We start from the raw sequence: 23,734 nt of genomic DNA on the forward strand, positions 1-23,734 counted from the left end.
TGACTATCGGCATATTGTAGCCTTTTATGCAAAAGAACAGCCACTTAGACAAAAAGGGCCTGTCCGACTAAAATGGAAATCCAATTACTTCTCATTTTAATTTAACATATAGGGGCGGGTAAATATGAAATTGATGCTACAACAAAATTAAACCCTTGTTTAATGTTTCTGTGTATGTGTAATGTTTCTACTTACAATTTTATACAAATATTTGTAGTTTTATACCATTATTGCATGCAATATACTGTAATATAATAGTTGTAAATAACGCAAATATGTTTTTTTTGTGCTTTTTTTTTTTTTTTTGCTGTATTGATGTTTTCACAAGAACTGAACTGAACAAACACTGCAAAAAAATAATCCATGACCAACCCTTATGTCCTGTAAGTAGTTTTGGACATAGTAAACATTAAGAGTATGTTTGCCTGTGCTGATAATGCATTACACAAGCACAGTATAAAAATGACCCAGTTCCATCCAACACAATGCTGTCTCCTCTTCCCACACACACAACGCAGACACTCACACGTACACATGCACCACTGCATCAATAAATCATAAACAAGAAATAAATTAAACATTAATTCCAAGCTTGCGGAGAGCCGCTCACAGTTGGCCAACAGGAGCCTCTCTTGCTCTAGCTGCTTTCTGGCACAGCTTAATTAGGATCCTCATATTTCCACTGAACAAACAAAAGAGGTGGAAAAGGAGCAGGAGAACAGGACGCTCTAAGTAGGTTAGAGCTCCCCTCTTGTGTCAAACTACCACAGCTTACAGTCCTAACAGCAAAGCAGTGAGAGGGAAAATGAAAGGAGGACAGAAATATTTTAACAGCCCTATCTATCTATCTATCTATCTATCTATCTATCTATCTATCTATCTATCTATCTATCTATCTATCTATCTATCTATCTATCTATCTATCTATCTATCTATCTATCTATCTATCTATCTATCTGTCAGCAAATTTACTGAATGTGAAATAGTTCTGAACTAAAAATTGTCAAATTAACAAGTAAATTGGCAAGTCCTTTCAATGCAAACATGCCACATTTCTGTTTAAATTAGAGATGCTAAAATAATGATGTGCAAATAATGAGCAAAGAATCCAAAGAGTGTTATTTGCCTGCCATAAATGGCAAAAAGCTGGATTTTCTTGAACAGAGATGTTTGTGTGCATTTTCTATTGATTAGACATAAGTTACCCAATGAACGATCAAATGGCAGAGAAGTGATTTTGTGGCATTGTTTGCACTGGCTTTAGACATTTTAAATAATGAAGAAAGCATGCTGAAAATAAATGGCGGTATCAGTGGGCGTGATTTATTTTTAGTACATTTCTACAACTGGCCTGAATGGAGTAGCTTGTACTTTAAATGTAAACTCCAATCTAAAAATAATTAATTGTCATGAAAACGGCAACGTTTAAGATGGTTCTATTTGCAACGTTTCATTCATGTAATTGCACCAGATACTAGTTCACAATCATTGCATGCAGTACGCACTCATGCTGTATAAATGGTTGTGGATATTGATGTTGATCTAAGTCCAAATTTACTTTGTTTATTGAGTATTTTCTTTCCGATTTCATGGTCATGTGATCACATTTGACTCTAAGCTGAGGGACTTTATGACATGATTTATTGTAAATCTAGATTAGCTTGTGGCTATCCCCCCCCCCCAAAAAATCACTGGTCATTGTTCAGTTGTAGCAGCAGTAGCTGTTGTGGTGGAAGCATAATCATTATGCAATTAGTAAATGAACTTCCATGGCTCTGTAAAAACTAACGTCTCACAACATGGAGCAAAAATGCCAAATCCAATGTCAACCGTTTCAAACTGGACAAAGTATTAGAGCAAACCTCGTCTGTTTAGTCATACGCACTCCTTTAATAGCAATTAACCGCGGACAACAACACGGCAAACAAAACAAGTCGCCGTCACACACCAATACAGCTCACATTTCTTTTAATTAAAAGTGTGCAAGATCGTGGCTGACATTTTGTCTGTCCCCTGTGAGTGAGTCTTTGGCTGAACAAGACTCATCTGGTCTAATTAAATTGCAACAGAAGCCTCACACTGACTGGGCTGTTGACTGGTGCTGAGACATGTGCTTGACACGCTGCGGGTTTACAATAGCAGGACCTTATAGTACATCCTCAGAGGTCTTGAATCTATTCCAAAAATTCTCACTCAATTTTCACCCCTGCACATGCACTAACAACATGCTCATTCATTCAAGCTAAATCTCCCTGTTCCCTAGGACTAGCGCAGGTTTATAAGGAAAAGTCACTATAGCAATGCCTTTTATCCTGCAACACCAAAACATCTGCTGACATTCGTACTTTACTTTGGAGGATTCTATCAAAGTCGAGGCAAACTTTGGATTATCATATGCATGAATGAAGCAAAATGGTAGAAAATAGAATAAAGCATATATAATATTACAAAATATAAATTTGTACGATTTTTTTCAAATGTTTTTGAGTCTCTTATACTCACCTAAGCTGCATTTATTTTATACAAATACAGTAAAACAGTAATATTGTGAAATATTATTAGAATTTAAATTGTACTACTTTTCACTACTTTTAAGATGTAATTTATTCCGGTGATGACAAAGCTGAATGTAATTTATTAGTCCTGTCTTCAGTGTCTTCAGAAATCATTCTAATATGCTGATTTGGTGCTCAAAAAGATGCCATTAAAATGGTTGTGCTGCTTAATTTTTTTTTTTTTTTTTGTGGACACTTTTCAACTTTTTTTCATCTTTCATAAACAGACAGTTCAAAAGAACATTTATCTGCAAATATTTTTTAATGATCTAGATGTCTTTGCTGTCACTTTTGATACATTTGATGCATAATTCATTGCTCAATAAAAGTATTCATTTCTTTAAAAAAAAATAAAAAAAATAAATCTTACTGACCCCAAACTTGTGAATGTGTGTGTGTGTGTGTATTCAGTCTGTGTTTACTGACAACCTGATCTATTTTATGATCTATTTTATGTACTTACTTTCGGACTATTGTGCCACTATTCAAATAAATCTTTCCCCACCAGTTTGTTCTTACAATACAAGATTGTTAGTTTGTGCCACCCTTTAACAGCACATAAAAAAATCGAACTGTGATTGTCAGTTAGTCAGTCACCTTCTGTATTGGTCGGTGCTTCTTTGCCAGAAGAAGGAATAGTGTAACGCAACTTAACATTTTCTCATGGGAGAGTGATGGCTGTACATAATACACCAAATGAGACTGGAAAACAAAATAGTGAGTAAAAAAGAAAAAGACTCATATTTTACCCTTATATTGGCTTAGTCTTTCTTACATTTATGCATTTGCTTGAGAAACAGATCTTGCCTGTGAGCTGTGTTTGACACAATTCTACCTCCTCATTTTCAGTAATTATGGCTTACATGCTTGTGAATTACCAGATCATTTTTTATGGAAGATTTAGTATGGCATATCGAGGTCTTCTACTACTACCATGCTAAATTTACTTTCTTACTTTCTTTGCTAAATTTAATTTTACTGATGTCACCTAGAATATGCTTTCGTCTTTTTCCTGTGCAAATGAGACCAGAACAGGGGTTTGCCCTTAAAGGAGCCGTATGTAAGATTGTGGCCAAAACTGGTACTGCAATCACTTTCAAATTACTGTAGAGCGGTGTATCCCCTCCCCCTCCCCCCTGACTCGAGGTTGCCAGATAGGCTGCAGGATCCAGCAGGAACGTAGGCTGCTACGTAGCTGTGGTAACTAGAGCAGAGCTGGCAACCCGGATGCCGAAACACTACTGACTTCGTGATTGGTAGATAGGTGGAGGGTGGGGCTTCAGGCCAAAACACAAGATGACAACATCAACATCAGTTGAGGGCTGCAACTTCACTTTTTAAATGACAATATCCTGGCCGGACTACTGTTGTCAGTGATATAAGTATTTGAAATGAACATGATTTCTTAATGTCTAGTGACATATCAGGGCCATTTTATGATTAATTGAAATACATTTCTTACATACAGCTCCTTTAAGTAACACAACTTACAGAAACATTTTGTGGATTCCCTCATCTCACTCCAAACCACATCAGTGTTTTGACAGGCATTTAAAAAATTGGAAGAATGATGCCGATTTAGTCTGAGAAGGTTGTCAAGTAAACCAGTTCTTGGAGAACTTACAAACCTTGTCATTTTTTACTTTCAATCTGATAAAAATGATGTTTTACACAAGTTCTGTGCTGAAAAAGAAAAGAAAAGAAACCATAGCGCCTGTCTAAATGTTAATGACTAATTGTTTAGATGCTCATCATTAATCGAAGTAGAACGATTCTTCTTCTTTGCACTCATGTTAAGTGCTAATAAACTTAAGCAGTTTTTACAGCTGAATAGCAATGAAAGTCATTATGCCCTCGCTGTGAAACAAATGTGGATCTCTGATCTTCCCGTACAAGAGCAGCTGAATATTTCAGTAATTTGTATGCAGAGGTGAAGAGGGCGTCTTTGCATTGCATTGAGGTGCTGTGATATTTAGCATGAGCCCATCTTTGATCTCAAAGAGAAAGACAAGAGTGCAAGATGTAAAACTAAGTGTGATGTACTCCATGGAAAATATTGATTTGAAATCTAAGTCGCACCATTGCCAAAGGGAACAATGCATATTTGAGGCTCATTATTTCCTGTTCAAAGCATAAAAATTTTGCTCCAACCAGGCACTCATAGTTTTACCTCAGTGTGTTTAATTGCTATTTGAAACGGCCTCAGTTTCCCTCTGCTCTGTGAATTAGACAGTAACTGAAGCTGAAATGTGTTAACTCTGACAAATGGCTGTGGTATTTAGAGTTGCATCTCTGTTGTTTGTTTATGCTAATGAATATGATATGAAGGTGGACACAGATATACTCACACAGATATCTATATTCCCTCTCTGAATCAGCAGCTTTATGACTTACTGTATATATAAGTCTGTATATATATATATAAAATCCTGTAGTAACAAGACTCATACTGTAGCACAAAGTCACTTATAATTCATTCTTTAATGTTAATGTTAATATTAGATATATTACGGCTACGGTTGTCTATGACACAGCGGAATACTAATACTTATGGTTCTGTCACAATACTGGATTCTACTAATTAAAGACAGTTGGGGAAGCATGACGGATAATATCCATTAATCGTCAAATGCTATAGGAGTCAATGCACAAGAGAGAACTGCTGTGTCAGGAAGAGACCATATCAAGTCTTTGTGCTTAGACTTTTACCTGCACTGCACAGTCCCAAATGAACTGGCCCTCCATCACTACACTAAGTAATTGCAGAGAGCTTGACATAAAGAGAAAGAGACAGTGAAAGAAAGAAAGAAAGAAAGAAAGAAAGAAAGAAAGAAAGAAAGAAAGAAAGAAAGAAAGAAAGAAAGAAAGAAAGCACATTTAACCATTTAGTTTACATTTATTACTATTTTATTTATATTTTTATGAAATAAATGTAGCTACATCTTCCTTTACATATATATGAAGGAAGAAAATCAAAGAGAAACAACAAAAAAAGAAAACAGAAAAAGATAAAGGCAGTTGGTCAACGTTCTTTCAGAAGTGCCTATATGATGCAATCTACTGTAACTCCAGCAGCAGGATGAGGCTGTAGATGAATAGGATAGAACTGCTCTTATCAGTGCAGTGAATATGATGCACAGCAACAAATATTCCATACAAAACTCAATATGTACCCAAAAAAGACACATTAAATATTGCATCAGAAAGAAGCAGGCACAAGTGCATACCATTTTTAGAATAAAGAACACAAATTTGCAGCTGCGCAGACAAGAAGTACCAGCAAGGTGAAAAATACTGGACTTGAGAGAGTAAGAGAGATACATTTTTTATAGATTTTTTACGGGTATATGTTCGGATGGGTATGTACTGTACACTCTGTAAAAAATCATATGATCAAAAAGCTATGACAATATGTTTTTACATTGCTTTAACTCATTAAAATAAGTTAAGCAATTTTCAACTTTCTTTTATAAGTTATACGATTCTACTCATTTTTTTAAATCAGTTTAATGTAATTTAAGTTGAAATGACTTAAATATCCAAGTTGATTGTTCTCCAAAATTTAAGGCAGCATTTTTGTGTGTATTTTTTCTTTTAAGCCCGACACACACACACACACACACACACACACACAAAAAAAAACACTTCACACTTTGTATACAATTCCACAAGCTCTGCTGTCTGACCTCTACTGTACTACCACTGATAAATTCATGCCTGACCACTGCACTTGTCCTTTCATGACCCCACCTATTGTAGAATACGATAAAAAAAGGAAAGCAACACAAAGGAGAAACTTAATATGAATATCACTCATCAAAACACACAGGAAGGTCACATGGACGTGGAACCAAACAATGTGAATTATAGCAATGCACTTTTACCCTGCAGGCTGAGTGCTGAACAGTTTTGAGCAATAAGTGAAAGTGAACAGTACGTGCTCAAAACACATGGGATTCATAGTGACACAACAAGAGAGAAAAGCGGTGTAGTAGAACGCTGTCTAAAGATGACCACATTTTCAGCCATTGTTTTAGAGATAACAATACACTTTGGAAGTTAATTTAGCATTCAGGAATACTATGAGACTACTGCTGATTTTCATGGAAGGATCAACACCAAGGGCGTAGCTGCCACCAGGGACATGGGAGACCAAAAAAAGTTCCTCAAACACTTTTCCCAACTATACTCCCTCCCTTGATTTGAAAGAACATCCATACCGAAAGCATGGAAATCTCCATGAAATGCTCAACTGCTATACACAAACGTTTCACACAGAGATTCCGGAAAATACACTGATAATGGGGATTTATGGGATTTGTCCCGGGATCGTTTGATTTTGGTTCATTCACACTGCCAGTGATTTTCCGGAATCTGTGCGTGTGCTCACACATCCTATAAAGATCCCGTAAAGACACGTGACATTGATGTGACGTGTAACATCTCAGCAGCGTCTTAAGTTTGCTTATTCTATCATAAATTAGACCATCTCTCCACTGGATACAGTATACAGATGCATGTTCAGTTTCTGACAGACTCCATGCACTGGAGACTGCCGACAACAGGACAAATGGAAGAGTGGAAGAACATTCCCTTTGTTTGCAGCATATTGCTTTGTAAATGAGGCACAGTGTAATGGAGAGTTCGAAACTTTTGTTGAAATATGCAGTAGCCAACTACATTGGATCTGACAACAGCTGCATAACAAAAGAACATTTTCACAATGCTTTGTCTGTAAATGACGGTTTTCCGCATATACAGTCCTGTGCACAAGTATTAGACGCATTAGTATAATAAAAAATAAAAAATTGCTTAAAACCAATTTATATAATTTGCTGTCGTGTGTCAGTAATACATATAAGTTTGCATTTCCAATCATTCCTTTAGCCACTAATTGTAATAATCCAGTGAGATTTTTGTATGCTCACGGAGTCTAAACCTTTTAAATTTAAATTCAATTTCTAAACTTGATTTTGAACCAATGTAGCAATCAGGTTGCAGAATTTATATAATATAATAAAGTAATTAATAAAAAAAATGAAATATGAAGAACGTTTTTTAAAAGTAAACTTTTGTTGGCCGAGGAGGAGGAACGATTTATGTTTTAAAATGCTTTACCTGGGATGCATTTCTTTGAAATTCAATGCAGTAAATTCCTCTTGCTGCCATCCCAATGCAAATTCCAATTCAACTTCCTGTGAGGTGTGGCCAATTGAATTCAGATTCTTCAATTCTGTATTTTGCGCAGCCATGGTTGTGTGATAATCATTAACGATATTGTTCCTAGAATCCGTCCATTATTGCTGCACCTTGCCGAACCCATTACAGAGACCTAATGCATCTTGAGGGACTCCAGCCCTCCTACAGATGGCAAGCACTGTGATGCATGATTCCTTGCTTCCACTGTACCAGGATTATTATGCTGCTACTCAATCAACCCCCTGCTTTCCTCGACTTTTGGAGTCATTTGGGAAAATAAATCTATATCAACTCTGTGTCATACAGTAATGAGTATGTGCATGTCTGTATATTTATGCATGTGTGTGAAGGGGTTAGACGATGACTATACATCTTTGAACAGCCGTCTGCGGAGACCTTAAAAGCTCACTGAAATGGAAATGTGGTTAAATATAGATTGATTAGTTTGTTTGTTGTTGCAGATTGATGTTTTCAGAATACATTTTGCATTTTTATCTCATTTATCTGAACTAAACAATACAGCGTCCCACCATGTTTCACCATAAAATGTCAGGAAATTTCAGGAAGGTGCTCACCACATGGAGAAGTGATCTTCCCCTTGGCCATGTTTTTGTTCTACTAAAGAGCCTTCTCGTTAGGGTTTGTCTTTTAAATCTGCAAGAAAGCACAAAATAAATGAATTCAATAAGATCAGAGATGAAACAGAGAGAGAAAAAAAACATGTAATTAGGAAGCAACCAACACAAACATGCAATCAGCAGTTTGGAGAAGCTCAGAACACAAGCAAACGGAACACCCTAATGGATGTGAAAACCAACACAGTATGTTATTACCGCGAATGCTGTCTGCAAGCTCTAGGTTTCCCGGCTTTACCCGTAATCTCTAGGGCTTGACTTTCATATGCGCTTCTGGCAAAGTCTGGGCCAAGCCACAATGAAACTTTTGCACAATCAATATCATGTAATATGTACAAAGCCCCACATGAAAAAAGAGGCTTTACCTTTTTTTCCCGCTTCCTCTATCCTCTTACGCACTACACAGGATGCTGTTCTGTGACACAGGACATTGTTCTTGTTATTTAAACCCCCGGAATCTCACAGCAAGGATTCGGAATATCTATATCCCAGTCCATCCACGCCTTTCCTCTCTGCCTTGTGGAAATCATTTTATTCAGACAATATTTCTCTCTTTCTTTTACTCTCTGAAAAGACACTAATGAGTCTCTCCATACAGGCCTGACGGTAGACAGAGGCAAGGTGATTATGCAAACACAAGGTCCTGAATTACTAATGAAAGCTGGGGGATATGTAGAAAAAAAAAAAAAAAGTAGAAAGTTTGTTTCTGGACTCACTTGTAAAAATCAGTCCTGACACTCAATGCTATTAGTAGCCCATTAAGCAGTTCAAGGACAATAGCTGTCCTCCTGTTTGATCATTTATTCTCCGGATCTCGTTGTTATGCCTGCTGCCTAAGATCAAGATGACTGGAGAATATCAATGGCCTTGCTAAGAAAGTGTGCAACCTAGGTAAAATTATTATTTTATTGCAAAATATTGTTTCACAAGGCCACGTTGTTTCTTACGTTGATAACTTTATCTTCCACAAATAATTGGAGCAATAATCTTGTTTTGTTCAAACATAATAAAGCAAGTTCTGCTGCCATATGGATGTATAATATTTCAAAAGCACAAGCTGAAAAGCCCCTTGATATTGATTCATGCCTGTGGGTGTTAAAATCCACACAGAAAAAGTAGGACAGCTCAACCCGTGCAAGGTGAAAAGACAATACGTGCCTTCCCTTTCTTACTCCCCTAAACATACTGGCTGTATGTGTTCAGTGAATGGACGTCAGGAGGAGGACAGCAAATAAAATCCATTTCAACCCCTTCCTTAATCATCAGCAGTAGTTTCTCCAAAGCCACCGACGTCATGAAGAACACATTGGGACTATCAGCCTGTCATTGTTCTCTCAGACGCTGTGGCATAAATTGGCTCTATCTTTAAAGAAGAGAATGACGTGCTTTACATGTAAGATGCCTGGTTAGAACATCCAACTTTAGTTATAATTCATTACTTTTCAGAAAGGTAGTCTCAGACATCTGGTTTATAGTTCTTTTTTCAAAGCTTTTGATAACTAATAACTGAAGCCTTTAGTAGGTAGTTCACCCAAAAATGTAATATCTGTCATCATCATGAGATATTTTTGCCCATGCATTCAACAAAAACTTTAACTGTATGGAAAAAAAAGGAGGCATTTTCAAAATATCCTCTTTTGTATTCCACAGAGGAAAGAAAGCCATTGGCTGAAACCGAAATCGCCCCTTAAACCCTCATTCACTATTCCCTACGTTAGTCCACTAATACTGTTCACTTAAAGGAGTAAATGAAAACGAGTGAGCGAATTGGGACTGAAGTTGAGCGTACATCGGTTGTACATTCATTATTGCAGTGCAATGTGGGATTGAAAAAAATGGGGTTTCGGACACCACTACAAATAGCTGTCCCCTCAAATAACGCCCTATTTGAGGGTGTAGGGGGCGATTTCGGATTCAGCTATTGTCACACCTGCCAGCCGGAGTGCCTGTGATAGCCACCAGATGGCACTCCTTTCGTCTTTTTATATCATCATGGACTGCATTTCCCATAACCCATTTCCCGTACCAACTATTGTTTGATCGCTTCCACCTGTGTGCCATTACCCTTGTTAACTCTGCTTGTATAAGCCCTGTTTATTCAGTTACCAGTGATGGATGAAACAAAGCTTTTCAAAGCTTTGAATCAATTGATTCGAACTGTTTCGAAGAGTTTGAACCGCCACACGCTGGTGAAAAACATTGGAAATGCAACAAAAACTCCAAACATGCATAAAACCACTTTTTTAAAACCCATTACATTTAAAAAATACCCACTGATTCGAAATAAAGGATTCGTAAAGGTTTAAAAGCTTTATGAAGCAGTGTTTCAAATTTGCCCATCATCAACACAATGCATTTCTGAGCGCTCTTTTGGTTTTTTGTCACATTGGTTTTCAAACTGCACAGAGACACAAAGGTTAGGGTAATCCAGAATCTTAATCCATACAACAGGTACAAGTTCAAACCAATGAAACAGAAAACCAAACGTGCGCTCAGAAATGCAGTGTGACAACATACAAGACTTCACAATGAGTGACTGAATAAACAGGGTCTATAAGGCAGAGTTAGCAAGGGTTATGACAAACAGGTGGAAGCGATCAAACAATAATTTGTGGGCCATGGGAAATGTAGTCCATGATGATATAACAAAGATGGAAGGAGTGCCCTCTGGTGGCTATCATAGGCACTCCGGCTGGCAGGCGTGACAGCCATACAGGTTTGAAACTAAATAACTGTAAATAAAAGTATGTAAATAATAGATTTGTCATTTTTGGATGAACCATCGATTTAATGTACATCATATACACTATCGTTCAAAAGTTTGGGGTCAACTTTTCTGTAAACATTAAAACTATTATTCATTAAATGCATTCAATTGATCAAAAATGACAGAAAATACATTTATAGTGTTATAAAATATTTCTATTTCAAATAAATGATTTTATTTTGAACTTTCTAATCATCAAAGAATCCCAAAATAAAATTTCCACAAAAATACACAATGCAGCACAACAGGTTTCAATATTGATAAGAAAGGTTTCTTGAGCACTAAATCAGCATATTAGAATGATTAGTGAAGCATCATGTGACACTGAAGACCAGAGTAATGCCTGCTGAAAATTACGCTTTGCATCACAGGAATAAATTACATTTTATAAACATTTTATCAAATTAAAAAACTGAGTTCTAAACTGTTTTTACTGTATTTTTATCAAATAAATACAACCGTGGTGAGTATAAGAGACTTCTTTAAAAAAAGAAATCTTACCAACCTCAAACTTTTGAACAAAGTATACAGGACATGTAAAGAAAAGAACAAAGGCCTGTGTGCTGGCATGTATTAAACACTGGTATGTCCTCTCATTGACCAGCGGCAACAGTGATATCTATCTCATTCAATTATTCTGCCCACATGGACATCTTGCTAAATCCTTTTCAATCTCATGTGCTTGATTAGTCTTCAGTTCATGCTTGATTTGCCCTTTGCTGTGCATCAACCTGGGGCCTGTTGTAATGGATAACAACACACCAATTAATCCCATCATTGTGGCAATTAAATAGATTGAGCGCCATGATACCAACGGGAATTCCAGTGGGTGCCGGGGGGGTGGGCGCAGTGGATTGATGCTCTCAAGAGCCTCCAGGAGACCAACACAGATGAATGCATCTGCTGCACCTCCAAACAAAGAGTTAAGTACTAGAAAGAGTGAAACAGAACATCAGTTTAATACTACATTAACTTTGCTCTAATATAATGTGACATTTTAAGAAGGGAGCTTCTCCCCTCCTGGATTAAACCAGACTCCATTAGTGTGGCTTATTAGCATGGGTCAAGTTTGATCCTTGTGGGGATAGTGTGTGTCAGTAGACCGTTTTGAAGTAGCTTGTGGTAGCGCAGAGGGGATATCTCACAGCCCGAGTGAAGACATAGTGTCATAGTGATCCTAAGGGGGTCTGAATTATAGAGGAGTTCAACCAACTTGCCCTAGCATATTTTAGCTTTAGCATGACAGGTTTAGCGTGCTGATTTATTATCAATGTTGGAAACAGTTGTGCTGCTTAATTATTATTATTTTATTTATTATTATTTATAACCTCTAATACCTGTTTAAGGATTCTTTGAAGAATAAAATAAATAAATAAATAAATAAAAAACAGCATTTATTTAAATTATTTTATAACAATTTACACTACTGTTCAAAAGTTTTTCTTTCTTATTTTGAAAAATAATAATACTTTTAGCCAGTATGTGTTTAAGATTTATATTTATAAAGATTTATATTGTTAGAAAATATTTATATTTTGAATAAATGCTGTTCTTTTAAAAAAAAATTATCCATCAATGAATCCTGCAAAAAGAAAACAATTTGAAATTACAATAATATTTCACAATATTACTGTTTCTTTTCTGTGTTTTTTTTTTTTTTTTTTTTTTTTTTTTAAATAAATGCAGGCTTGATGTGCATAAGATACTTTTTTTCAAAAACATTAAAAATTGTAATGTTTACAAACTTTTGATCGGTACAGTTTTCATACAAACACAAGTAATTTTAACAATGTTAAAAAAACAAAGATAAGGGTATATGTCACTGAAATAATTATCACAACCAAACAAATGAATTACTTAAAAAAAAAAAAAAACCCATGCTGTGTTGACCTCATTTCTAAGTAGTTCAAAATAAAGGCTCCCTATTTTGCCTTTTTTTCCTGTATCTGTGATCTTTCTGTGTGTTCTACTTTAGTTCATGTTTTCCATTCATTGCACGCTCTCTCTCCCTCTCTGTGTTCAATGTCTTTTTCTCTCCCAGTGTTTCTCCTTTGTCTCTGCTCTTTTGCCATGTTCATGTTGGGTAAATGAGAAGTGGCAAAGAACACAGACACATGTACAACGTCTGTTCTCATTATCTCAGAAAGAACTGCCTCCTCCCTCGACACCAGTGGCACTGTGCAGTGCAATCTAAGGAAAAACTAACTGAATGCACTAGGAGCACTCATTAAATTAGTGCAATCACAAATAAACAACAAATGCAGAAGCAATATTTCAGAAAAGAAGAGACAGATTCGGTGAGAAATAGAATTTTTCATATCAATCTCCCATATTTAACTAATGAATATAATGGGCCCTATCTTGCACCCAGCGCAATTGACTTTGTACACCGACGCATGTATCATTCCTATTTTGCACCCGACGCACAGCAGACTTTTCCCTCCACAGACGCACGTCGGTAAATTAGGAAATGAACTTGCGCTCCCGGGGGCGGTTCAGCGAAAAGAGGATGCGTGTTCCGGCGCAAACATTCCCTGGTGCTATTTTCCAGTTCCAGAAAACAATCGCGTTTTCAGTGGCATGTTCAGATGCTTTTTTAAGGGCGCATGCTTGGCCATAATGTAGCGTGTGCACAACGCCCAAACACTTCTCTCATCTACACAGATGCAGCAGTTGCCATTTTTGCAAACCATACATAATTACAAGGAAACATATTCCATAGGAGGGAAATCATTGTGGTGTCCATGAAGATGTGAAAAAATAGCCATAAATCTAGCTTACACATTTACCCAAATTATTATACGCCTGTTTAACCGAAGCTAATTTGGGTGGGTTTCTCCCATCCCCATACAATGTCACTTCTCTGTCTTTTACGGCCCTGATGAGAACGTCGGTCTCCTCGGCTGTGAACCGCTCCTGGCGTGCGCCTGGCAAATCCGCCGTTATAATAGCAGTCTGCCATGGAACAAGCGCACCTGCTCTTAAAGGGAATGTGAGATGATGCTCTGATTGGTTTATTTCACGTTATGCCCAAACCACACCTATGAGTAATGTAGCTACTTCAGACCAACCCATTTTAGATTTGCGTCGGGCGCAAGAGTAATTTATCCCGCCGGTATAATAGCAACAGCGCCCGAGATCCGCACACAAAGTTACTTGCGTTTCGCGTTTGATACTTGCGTTTCAGATCGTTAAAATAGGGCCCGATGTATCAAAATGAATTAATACTTTTATTCAGCAAGAATGCTTTAAATTGAACAAAAGGCACAAACGTGAAAAGTAAAATAGATATTTATATTTCAGAAAAATGACACTGATAATGGCTGCTAAAAATTCAACTCTGCAATCACAAGAATAAATTATATTTTCAAATATATTATAGAAAACAGAATTTTACTATATTTTTGATCAAATAAATGCACCCTTGGTAAGCATAAGAGACTCAATCCATGTCATTCTTCGAGGTGGTAGGACTGTTTCCTGTCGTAGCACAGCATGTTAGAGAGATCATTACATGAAAATAATGAGCTTGTTAAGGAAGAGTTTAACCCACGGGCAGAGGAACAGAGCATTAATCTTTTTGCTTTGGGCTAATTAGGGTAAAATCCCCATACAAAGGCATATCAGCATTGTGACCCCTGTCTCCATCCTCTCATTTAACATTCATAAATGAGCATGAAGACAATTGGCAAATTGTCTGCACAGGCTTACTGCTCTATTTGCAGACCTGAAGACTGAGCTGAAACAACTATAATACATAAAAAACATGAAACTTAGTGGCTGCACTGTTTCAATAGATTCAATAAGATCACATAATGAAATTAAATCAATGGCCTCCATGTTTATGTCCAGTGATGACAGTTTGATTTGTTCATGTAGGAAGCAATTGAACAAAAATGTTGAAAAATTGTACTTGCTCTAGTGAGATTGATCTCGAGAACATTTATTGATGTTATTAGTGCGAAACTCTAAGATTTGTATAGCATGCTGGTCTGCAGATAAAAACCTCTCTGTTATTGATTTTGTGGTTATTGATTAAGGTATCCTAAATTGGCTTTTAAGGTTGTTTTTTTTCCCAAATCAATACTAGAGTTACTTTAACAGTAGTTTGTTATATTCAACATTGATTTTAAAAACCATAATGCTGAAAATCTTTTTCTTGCACTGACATATAGTCTTATGATCAATGCAGCCTTCTCTGTGTTTAAAATGTAGATTATGTGTACAGATGACTTAGTTTATTAAAACCAGCCTTCAAACTGATAAAATATAACAGTCAATATGTATATATGTATAATATGTAAACATCACTAAATCAAAATACATACCTGAAAATACAAGAATTCTCTTTTCTATTTTTTTTTAAATCACATGTATTTTGAAAGCAAACATAAAGAATTGATATAAATGCATTGTTGTAGAAATCGATCTATCTATCTATCTATCTATCTATCTATCTATCTATCTATCTATCTATCTATCTATCTATCTATCTATCTATCTATCTATCTATCTATCTATCTATCTATCTATCTATCTATCTATCTATCTTTCTATCTATCGAGAGAGAGAGAGAGAGAGAGAGAGAGAGGATTAAGTTCACCTTTATTATTACAATTAACTCGCTATTATTACAAAAGATTTACAAAAAAAACACTTTTTTTTAAATAAATGAAAAAAATACTTTGCCCCCCTCCCCCCCTTTTTTAAAAACCTCAAAACCAATTCATTATTATACAGTGTACATAATACTTCATTTATTCCCCATAATTCTCTAAACTTTGAGAGAGAGAGAGAGAGAGAGAGAGAGAGAGAGAGAGAGAGAGAGAGAGAGAGAGAGAGAGAGAGAGAGAGAGAGAGAGAGAGAGAGAGAGAGAGAGTGAGTGAGTGAGTGAGTGAGTGAGTGAGTGAGTGAGTGAGTGAGTGAGTGAGTGAGTGAGTGAGTGAATGAGAGAATGAGAGAGAGAGAGAGAGAGAGAGAGAGAGAGAGAGAGAGAGAGAGAGAGAGAGAGAGAGAGAGAGAGAGAGAGAGAGAGAGAGAGAGAGAGAGAGAGAGAATACTCTGGCCTAAAATGTCCAAATTTGGCCAGTCCAATCAAATGATACCTTCCACGCATCATTTGCTTAAGACTAATTAAATAAAATAAAATAATAAAATAAAAGCCTGAGACACTGGGATAGATTTCAGAATTCCTGTGAGCCTAGGACATAATATTGTATAATAATATAATATAATTATATTATAAAAAATATTGTTGTACCTGTTTTAAGAATAAACTTTATTATAATGTAGGTTTATGCTTAAAACTTCACTATAATGTATTTACAGAGGTTTATGCTTAAAACAATAAATACATCTCCTGCCTCGATGCTTTCAACATCCAACTCCTCAGAGCTGTATACCTTGAAGCACCAGTACTTCAACCGCAAAGCGTTCTTCCTGACACTGAGAAAAGGGACAAGATCTTTGAGGGCAGCGATAAGGCCGGGGCCATCTCAAACCCCTCTGATAGATCCATTTGCGATCCCCATGATCTAGATCGCAGATGTTCCTTGGCAGCAGCGGGACCCGAATTCTGGAAAACGCAAGCCTGAGCGCCCTCCTCAAAGGGGTCCAAGGCGGGAGTGGAGCGTCCATAGTGGAAGCTGTTTACAATCGGCACAGCCAGCACCCTGGAGAGCTGACTGTGCAAGCTCCACTCCCAAACAAACTACACAAAGATTGTATGCATCCTCACCCGTGATGTAGCGTGGGCAGGGATGAACAAACAGTCTAAAATGCTGTTTGCTCGCCATTTTTTATATATGCTGGTAGACAGACAACACCAAATAAGACACATTTCACAGTGCGAGATCCCTTAAAAGGGAACTTTGGTTTGTGAGAGGCAGAGGTTATCGATTCTCTTATGTTATCAGTACACTAACACCCCAATAGATAAAAAATCACTCTATACTGATCTACTCGGTGGCACCATTTGATTCTTAGTCAGCCTCATTTGAATGTGTGTCATATTCCGACTGGGATCACTTCACCTCTTCATAGAATGGCAGCTTGGCAAGTATTGCTTTCCTCTTCCCCTTTTTCCCTCCCTTACTCGTGAGACCAAGGCAGCCGTGAAATATGGTCACCAGCAAATTGAGATTCATCAGGCAGCCTGTCTTGCTCACTTGAATCTATATTCAATTCTGGAGCATCTGTTATGGCTGAGGCAGTTCAGGACACGCTGGTATTGTGAGGGTGAAATTGTGCTTGGATAAATAAACTTACAGGCATAATAAAATCCAATGAAAATATATCACAGCCTCAATAACAGTGAGAATCTTGAAATCGGTTTCTTGAGGAGAAAAAAAAAACTATTACTGCAAGCTGGTGGCAAACAAAAAACAACAGCCCTTTTTCAAGCACATCTTAGTTTGTTCTTAAATACGAGAATACAAAAGAAGTATTTTTAGTCGAGGTGCAACTCATGTACTATTCTAAGACTCATATCAGCTATATTCAACATTCATGATAGTGTTTCTGTTAAAACCCGAGAACATAAAGAACGTTTCTCTTTAATAGCTTTTAGGGTGTTGTCCTAGTTTATGCAAAAAATGTACAGGCGCAGTGTAACTGCCCATACTCTAGAGAGCTCATCAAAGTTTGAGATGCACCTCTACCGTAGGGGAGACAAACTAAATTAGCACACATGCTGCTTAGGTAAGCACAAAAAGGCCCGGCCGAAAATCACAGCAGGTAGAAATGCCATTGCTAAGAGAATAGCCTCAGTTTTCTGAATCAAGGCTTATTCAGCACAATGGAGGTTATTAAACAAAGCCCCCCTCTGTGAAACTGGATTCCCCGTTCAGCTTTAGACACACACAATGTTTCTTTGCATGTATATTTATGTTACTTGTTGCTGCCCTTTTGGCCAGGTCACTCTTGTAAATGAGATTTTAAATCTCAACAAGTTTTTAAATAAAGATGAAACCATTTTATGGCTGTAAAAGTTTTTTTTTTCTCACCTAGGTAGAGCTTCACTAATTATAAGCATGCTATGGTTAGAAAGATGACACAGGTTTTGACACAAAGCAAAAGCAAAAGACAAACAAACCTTGACAAGAATTACGGGAAAAGCAAACAACGATAGCATATTCAGAACGCATTTGAAAGCTTTCTTGCAAAGCAAACGCGACCTTGTTTATAGAGTGCCCTTGCTCTTTGCATGCATATGTCACCTCTCTCTTTACGCCGCCTCCTCAAAGGTGTCACCTGATACCAAAAATGTCAAATATATTCAACACCAACAATCATCCATAAAAGCGTTCCACGTTCACACTGGAAAGTTAATACTTCCTGTGCCCTTCAAAGGCGTGCTAAAAGATGCTCATATTTGCACTTAACTACACACATTTATGCCAGGTTTGCTCTCTGTCTCCTTGTGTGCATATTTTATTTACTTTGCTTGTTTAACCTTTACTAAAACACAGAGGCAGGTATGATTGAAAAGGTCCCTCGTAATATCTACACATTAGCTAATGGATATTAATTAGGTGACATAACATTCACTCCTAAGTTTTGAAAGACAGGTAAGTTGGCACTATAACAAAGATGTCAGGAATCAGTTTTACGTTTTTTTAATTGCCAGAATTGGTAGAATAAAAGAGAGCACATGGTTTTTACTTATTCCACACACCAGATGCCCCTTAGATTACATACACATGAAAACATGGCGATAAAGGCAATCTAATCAAACAATATTAACATAAAAAAAACAATTGCTTTTGGCTGGACAAATTCAACTAAGCAATCTGAACTCAAAATATAAAAACATGCTTAAAAATAATAATGAATGACTAATTTAGCTGAATGATTATAAATGTTTCATAGCCTGATTACAAAAGGCAGTTAAGTGAGCACTTGTCTAGTACAGGGATGTCAAATGAAGTCCAGAATCAATTATGCAGCTTTAATCACCTATATTGGTCAAATAAAAAGGGACATGTAGTATTTACTAAATTCACAAACCAGAGGGCTTTAGATTACATAAACATGATAATCAAGGAATATTAAGCAAACAACATTATATAGAAAAAATAAGAGAAAACTTCTCATTGCTCTGGGCTAGATAACATCCACTAGTAAACCATCAAAAAAATGAAAATAAAAGCAAAATATGTTTTGAGAGAGAGAGAGAGAGAGAGAGAGAGAGAGAGAGAGAAACAGTACAACCTATTTTAATCTAATAATGTTTATTTAGTGATAATGGTTGCTATGGCCTTTCTTACATGCAACTTTTCCATATTCATCTCTCTCATAATGGGTCTCACAACCTAATTCTTTAAGCATACTGAGTTGTTGAAGCTGATAAGGGAATACAGGACTGTAAAATGACAATGAATACGCACACTTCGATTTAGTTCATGTTAATCTGCACTCTGAACAACTATCTTCTCCCAATAGGTTCTTGAAAGTGATTTGTTTATTTAGCATGTTAAGCCTCACAGTTAGTCCTCCTCCTATATCCAGAGCAGGACACCAAACTACATCCGCAATGGATTTCTAGAAAAAAAAAAAAAAAAACAATGGAGAAGGTGAATACCCAGTGGAGGGTCGGATAACTGACATGACAATTTCATTGGAGATGTACCAATCTCAGTATTTTCTATGAGCTTTGGTTGAGTGCTATGAGTCACCTTAACAAGACAAATTGAACAGATGTTCAAGAAGAATGGGATGTCTTTCTATGTTTAGAAGCAAATTGGTGAGTGTATTCTTCTTGTCTTTGTTGAGGGGGATTTCTATTGAAAAATACAAGGAACTGCAGATGGATGTGAGGCTTTTAAACAGCTTTTATACAACTGGTTTGTGGTGGTATGATGTGAGTTAACACACAGTTTAGAAAATACAGCACCACACTATTGACACACAAAAAAAAGTGTGTGGCTGACATACTCATGAAAAATATAAATAAATACTGTCTCGTACAAGTAGTGCAAAGGAATTACTGCACCTGCAAAACATCTTAATAGCCACAAAACATCATCTTAAATAAAGTCAAAGTCCCTATCATTATTAGATAGAGGGAGGCTTCCGAACAAGGTGACCTGTTTGCTGTGCACTAGTCAGAGAAATGAAGTTGATTGGCATGTCATTTGCATAATCAGGGCATATAGGTGTTGGTGGGAAATCCAACACTGATTTCTGCCATTCCACTCTCCATCCCTGTCGACGCACAGTGCAATCAAGCCCGAGATTAAAGGTCCTCCAAAGATCAATCTCACACCACTGCAACCCTGCTCATGCTGGTGAATGCCGATATTCTGATAGTCAATGTGTGGGTTGATGCAGAGGGAAAAAACTACACCGTCGATGGAGAACAAAATTATATCATTCATTTTCTTTCCCTTTCACCCTCAAAATCTCCACCCATCACGCTGCGACTGTAACATTGTGTGTACGTGACTATACTGCCGTTTGAGTTTCATTTCCTGCTCATTACACACCTCCAGTTCAGTGAAAGATGTATTTAGTCAGAACGCATTTGCGATTCTTTTCAAAATCTCACTATGGCAGCACATTTGATTAAATATTAGGCGATAATAACTGCAGCTGGATTTGAGAGCAGGAACCGAAAACGCTATAGTTCTGTCAGTCTTCATTGTTTTTATCACCCTTTCATCACCAATATAATAGCATTCACATTCATAGGTATTTGTAGTCAAAGAATGGTTCAAGGTGGTGTATGTTTCATATTTTTAGCAGTGACCTTTAAAATTTAAAATAATTTGGGGTTCATGTCATCTACTTGCTAAGAAGCTGCACAACAGTGATTATGCAATTTCAATGAGTGATAAATGTCAACAAAGCATATAAGCTGAAAGCACACTCATTAGACAGCTACTTCATCTGGGCCTTGCTTTTCAATGTGGCTGCCAATCAATCAATTAACAAATAAATCAATCAATTTATCCAATGTTGTTGTTTTTTTTTTGTTTTTTTTTGATTTGTATACATCTAGATAGATAGATAGATAGATAGATACGGACGGACGGACGGATGGATAGACTGCATCCATTGTGGAAAACCTCATTGCAGTAAACAAATGGCTGTGATCATCAGATGAGTGTGACTTCAGCTTGAAATCATTGTTGACATTTAGAACAAAGCTCTGGTTGGCACCACATATTCAGCTCCCAAGGACGTAGGAGATGACCCCAAAATGTTTGTGATTCAGAAAGATTACTACTAAAAGATGTGGAAAGCACATCAGAGACCTACTTAAACCCCTACGCCTCCCATTCAGTGGCCCGCTGTGTGGGTCCCATTCAGAGGTCCAGAGGTGTGGGGTTACACGGACATATTAACTTTCCAATCTTGAGCATATCAGATCTCTCTCAGAGGTCAATGCCAGTGATAATGCACAGCACGCTCTGGTGCACAGGAACAAGAGGCCATGATTCAGCATGATCAATGATGAATACACCATGAGCAACACATATCTCAATGACTGAGATTAAATTTACCAACGATCCAGCCCTCTCTTTTTTAAATGTAGAACCAGCACATTTAGTGTAACACTATGTTGAAAAAACTGCTTGAAACAGCCTAAAGTGGTTTGCTGGTCTCCCAGCATGCCCAAGCTGGAAAGGCCAGTCTGTTTTCGAGGTTTAATAAGGATTTTGGTTCTATCTGGTCAGGCAAGGGAGATAAACTGGCTGACCAGCTAAACACCAGGCTGAGAGACCAACTAGACCAGCAAAGCACCTTATTGGTTTAAGCTGTTTTTTTTTTGTATCAGGGAAAATAATGACTGACGTAGACATGCTAACATATCATTCGAATGTTCAAACATACTCTACTGCTTTCCTCTCACAAAGGGATACAATGACATGTTTATAATTGCTTTCAGAATATGTTCCTTTTGGACAGCTGAAAAGCACTGAATGAAATTTTAAAATTCAGTATTCCTCAATAAATAAGATCTTTCTCTGCTTGATGTTTGCTGAGGCATGCAGTCTGTCAATGAAGAATAATGTCTCTATTTTTCCTTTTGTTCCCGTTGAGTTTCAGGTTTGATGAGCATGGCATCCTGTCCAGCATTTTAAAGCTTATTTATAACTCTCAGTACACCAGGTGGATCATGCTACCCAGCATCCCTCACATAGATGGCACAACACAAAGAGAGGACTTGCATTGGGTTTGCATCAGTTCAGAAAGACTTGTTCATAGAGTACTTGTTTCTTGCTCTTGATGCTTTATAAGCTTTAGCATGTATTAGTCTGGAAAGTTGACACGTTAACGTGTTGATAAACGGATTTAAAGCATGTAGTTGATGAGGAGGCTTAGCATAGATTAGTGGATTAAAAACGGCTGTTCCCGCTGATTAGATTCTCATTACTGCCCTGACCTGTTGGTCAATTAACATCATCAGGGACACACACACACACACACACACACACACACACACACACACACACACACACACACACACACACACACACACACACACACACACACACACACACACACACACACACACACACTTTCATCAATTAGACGAGCTACAAGTGAAAGCAGTAATGCATCTAACCCTGCATCCATGCCTACTTCCCTACTATGTAGGAAGACAAAACCAGTCTGTCAAAAAAGTATTCATTAAACATTAGGTCAAAAACCCTGATGACCTACTGCTTTCGGCTGAATACTGAAGTAAGCATCCGTCAGACACTTTACTACCCCAAGAGGCCACAGGAGTTAAGGAGCTGTCAGATTTTTTTTTTAAAAGTAAAAAAAAAAGTTGACAAATAAAATAAATTGCAGAAAAAGTCAGGTGGCTATGTTCACCTGTAAGTGCTAAAGGAAGCGAGAAAGTTGTTCTTTGTGAGAAAATAATTTACTAGAGTAAATAATTGTTTAAATAATTCTAATAATAGTTGTTATTATTACTACTACTACTATAACCTACTTCTAAGAGGAGAAAAATTGACATGCAGCATTAAATTTAATGCAGAATGCCTGACAGAAATAGAAAGGAAGAATGAAAGAAAGGCAGTACAAAAGAAAAAGTGTGTGTATTTTTTTCAGCTCCAGTATAGCCATTCAAGTTTGGCAGCAAATGGTGTCAAAAGGTTAATGTTGATTTAATAAGCAATTAATTTTCAAGCAGGTACCTTGGAAATTGGCAAGAGTGAGGATGATAAAAGATTAGAATCAGCTGTGGTGCCTGAAAAGCAGAGCATTGAGTTCTGGGTAAATTGCCTTTTCACTGTACAAAGCTGGGCTTGTTTGTTCACAGCTCAGAGAGGAGTCGGCTGGCGGTTAATTGGTGCAGTTCTCCTGGGCACAGGTTGATGATGTCATAATAGCACATATACGTGAAGCTCCTGATGAGGTCTGATTGTTTTTTCGATGAGTGCGAGTGCAGATCGATAGGCTCAGTCTCTCATGGCCAGAAAACCGAAAGCGTCCCTCTCTTATTAAATAAAAGCCAGATGGCCAGTGGATTAGTCAGGTAGAACCGCTGAGTGGCACTGGGTGAGTGCAGTGCTTTGGAAACTATTATTTCCTACATCTGACTCAATGGTTTTCACGTGTG

At 37.2% G+C, this 23,734-nt stretch overlaps 1 protein-coding gene across 6 annotated transcripts in view; it reads right to left on the reverse strand.

The window, feature by feature from the left end:
• Positions 1–23,734, reverse strand: part of lingo2 (leucine rich repeat and Ig domain containing 2) — a 271,483-nt gene that overhangs the window by 96,051 nt on the left and 151,698 nt on the right. For 2 of the 6 annotated variants that reach the window (XM_084430416.1, XM_084430417.1), the window contains one exon: positions 8,330–8,408. The exons of 3 other annotated variants lie outside the window; for them this stretch is intronic. The gene's annotated coding sequence lies outside the window, so the exon portion shown is untranslated. Of the gene's footprint in view, positions 1–8,329; positions 8,409–8,587; positions 8,668–23,734 lie in introns of those variants that run through there. One more of the 6 variants, XM_084430419.1, reaches the window with a different exon arrangement.

This window comes from Rutilus rutilus (genome assembly GCF_951802725.1).
Source record: "Rutilus rutilus genome assembly, chromosome: 14".
NCBI lineage: Eukaryota > Metazoa > Chordata > Actinopteri > Cypriniformes > Leuciscidae > Rutilus > Rutilus rutilus.